Here is a 2,500-nt window from a genome sequence, read left to right on the forward strand (position 1 = left end):
TGGCCGTACGAAATAAGTTGACAACCATAGGCTACTTATCCATATACAGATTTAGCAATTGACAATGCAAGGTAGTCTCTCTCTCTCTCTCTCTCTCTCTCTCTCTCGTGTCAAAATGAAAACAGCTTCCAGCCCCTTTCATGAAGGACTACTTGTGCATATTGCAAGATGTCAGTTTCTAAGTGAATGAGCAAAAGAGCATACAGCACCTGGTATTCCCAGGCGGTCTCCCATCCAAGTACTAACCAGGCCCGACCCTGCTTAGCTTCCGAGATCAGACGTGATCGGGCGTTGCCAGGCTGGTATGGCCGTACGAAATAAGTTGACAACCATAGGCTACTTATCCATATACAGATTTAGCAATTGACAATGCAAGGTGGTCTCTCTCTCTCTCTCTCTCGTGTCAAAATGAAAACAGCTTCCAGCCCCTTTCATGAAGGACTACTTGTGCATATTGCAAGATGTCAGTTTCTAAGTGAATGAGCAAAAGAGCATACAGCACCTGGTATTCCCAGGCGGTCTCCCATCCAAGTACTAACCAGGCCCGACCCTGCTTAGCTTCCGAGATCAGACGTGATCGGGCGTTGCCAGGCTGGTATGGCCGTACGAAATAAGTTGACAACCATAGGCTACTTATCCATATACAGATTTAGCAATTGACAATGCAAGGTGGTCTCTCTCTCTCTCTCTCTCTCTCGTGTCAAAATGAAAACAGCTTCCAGCCCCTTTCATGAAGGACTACTTGTGCATATTGCAAGATGTCAGTTTCTAAGTGAATGAGCAAAAGAGCATACAGCACCTGGTATTCCCAGGCGGTCTCCCATCCAAGTACCAACCAGGCCCGACCCTGCTTAGCTTCCGAGATCAGACGAGATCGGGCGTTGCCAGGCTGGTATGGCCGTACGAAATAAGTTGACAACCATAGGCTACTTATCGATATACAGATTTAGCAATTGACAATGCAAGGTAGTCTCTCTCTCTCTCTCTCTCTCTCGTGTCAAAATGAAAACAGCTTCCAGCCCCTTTCATGAAGGACTACTTGTGCATATTGCAAGATGTCAGTTTCTAAGTGAATGAGCAAAAGAGCATACAGCACCTGGTATTCCCAGGCGGTCTCCCATCCAAGTACTAACCAGGCCCGACCCTGCTTAGCTTCCGAGATCAGACGAGATCGGGCGTTGCCAGGCTGGTATGGCCGTACGAAATAAGTTGACAACCATAGGCTACTTATCCATATACAGATTTAGCGATTGACAATGCAAGGTGGTCTCTCTCTCTCTCTCTCTCGTGTCAAAATGAAAACAGCTTCCAGCCCCTTTCATGAAGGACTACTTGTGCATATTGCAAGATTTCAGTTTCTAAGTGAATGAGCAAAAGAGCATACAGCACCTGGTATTCCCAGGCGGTCTCCCATCCAAGTACTAACCAGGCCCGACCCTGCTTAGCTTCCGAGATCAGACGAGATCGGGCGTTGCCAGGCTGGTATGGCCGTACGAAATAAGTTGACAACCATAGGCTACTTATCCATATACAGATTTAGCAATTGACAATGCAAGGTAGTCTCTCTCTCTCTCTCTCTCTCTCGTGTCAAAATGAAAACAGCTTCCAGCCCCTTTCATGAAGGACTACTTGTGCATATTGCAAGATGTCAGTTTCTAAGTGAATGAGCAAAAGAGCATACAGCACCTGGTATTCCCAGGCGGTCTCCCATCCAAGTACTAACCAGGCCCGACCCTGCTTAGCTTCCGAGATCAGACGAGATCGGGCGTTGCCAGGCTGGTATGGCCGTACAAAATAAGTTGACAACCATAGGCTACTTATCCATATAAGTATTTAGCAATTGACAATGCAAGGTAGTCTCTCTCTCTCTCTCTCTCTCTCTCTCGTGTCAAAATGAAAACAGCTTCCAGCCCCTTTCATGAAGGACTACTTGTGCATATTGCAAGATGTCAGTTTCTAAGTGAATGAGCAAAAGAGCATACAGCACCTAGTATTCCCAGGCGGTCTCCCATCCAAGTACTAACCAGGCCCGACCCTGCTTAGCTTCCGAGATCAGACGAGATCGGGCGTGGCCAGGCTGGTATGGCCGTACGAAATAAGTTGACAACCATAGGCTACTTATCCATATACAGATTTAGCAATTGACAATGCAAGGTAGTCTCTCTCTCTCTCTCTCTCTCTCTCTCTCTCGTGTCAAAATGAAAACAGCTTCCAGCCCCTTTCATGAAGGACTACTTGTGCATATTGCAAGATTTCAGTTTCTAAGTGAATGAGCAAAAGAGCATACAGCACCTGGTATTCCCAGGCGGTCTCCCATCCAAGTACTAACCAGGCCCGACCCTGCTTAGCTTCCGAGATCAGGCGTTGCCAGGCTGGTATGGCCGTACGAAATAAGTTGACAACCATAGGCTACTTATCCATATACAGATTTAGCAATTGACAATGCAAGGTAGTTCTCTCTCTCTCTCTCTCTCTCTCTCTCTCTCTCGTGTCAAAATGA

At 46.8% G+C, this 2,500-nt stretch overlaps 8 non-coding genes and 1 pseudogene across 8 annotated transcripts in view; all 9 read right to left on the minus strand.

Annotated features, from left to right (window-relative positions):
• The window catches only part of LOC146289902 (5S ribosomal RNA), a 119-nt gene extending 108 nt beyond the window's left edge, over window positions 1–11 (minus strand). Inside the window, exon 1 of the ribosomal RNA XR_014757796.1 lies at window positions 1–11. This exon is cut by the window's left edge and continues 108 nt beyond it. This is a non-coding gene — a ribosomal RNA (5S ribosomal RNA).
• Window positions 12–197: 186 nt separating this feature from the next.
• On the minus strand, window positions 198–316 carry LOC146289903 (5S ribosomal RNA). The gene has a single exon (XR_014756847.1). It is a non-coding gene; the product is annotated as a 5S ribosomal RNA (ribosomal RNA).
• A 174-nt stretch (window positions 317–490) lies between these two features.
• LOC146289904 (5S ribosomal RNA) lies at window positions 491–609 on the minus strand. Its single transcript, XR_014756848.1, has one exon. It is a non-coding gene; the product is annotated as a 5S ribosomal RNA (ribosomal RNA).
• A 178-nt stretch (window positions 610–787) lies between these two features.
• Window positions 788–906, minus strand: LOC146289905 (5S ribosomal RNA). Its single transcript, XR_014757476.1, has one exon. It is a non-coding gene; the product is annotated as a 5S ribosomal RNA (ribosomal RNA).
• Window positions 907–1,084: 178 nt separating this feature from the next.
• On the minus strand, window positions 1,085–1,203 carry LOC146289906 (5S ribosomal RNA). The gene has a single exon (XR_014755460.1). It is a non-coding gene; the product is annotated as a 5S ribosomal RNA (ribosomal RNA).
• A 174-nt stretch (window positions 1,204–1,377) lies between these two features.
• On the minus strand, window positions 1,378–1,496 carry LOC146289907 (5S ribosomal RNA). The gene has a single exon (XR_014755461.1). It is a non-coding gene; the product is annotated as a 5S ribosomal RNA (ribosomal RNA).
• Window positions 1,497–1,674: 178 nt separating this feature from the next.
• On the minus strand, window positions 1,675–1,793 carry LOC146289908 (5S ribosomal RNA). The gene has a single exon (XR_014757110.1). It is a non-coding gene; the product is annotated as a 5S ribosomal RNA (ribosomal RNA).
• A 182-nt stretch (window positions 1,794–1,975) lies between these two features.
• Window positions 1,976–2,094, minus strand: LOC146289909 (5S ribosomal RNA). The gene has a single exon (XR_014757787.1). It is a non-coding gene; the product is annotated as a 5S ribosomal RNA (ribosomal RNA).
• A 186-nt stretch (window positions 2,095–2,280) lies between these two features.
• LOC146289910 (5S ribosomal RNA) lies at window positions 2,281–2,389 on the minus strand (annotated as a pseudogene).
• Window positions 2,390–2,500: the final 111 nt, after the last annotated feature.

Source organism: Hypomesus nipponensis, chromosome 5 (genome assembly GCF_054491055.1).
Source record: "Hypomesus nipponensis isolate SF chromosome 5, ASM5449105v1, whole genome shotgun sequence".
Classification (NCBI taxonomy): domain Eukaryota; kingdom Metazoa; phylum Chordata; class Actinopteri; order Osmeriformes; family Osmeridae; genus Hypomesus; species Hypomesus nipponensis.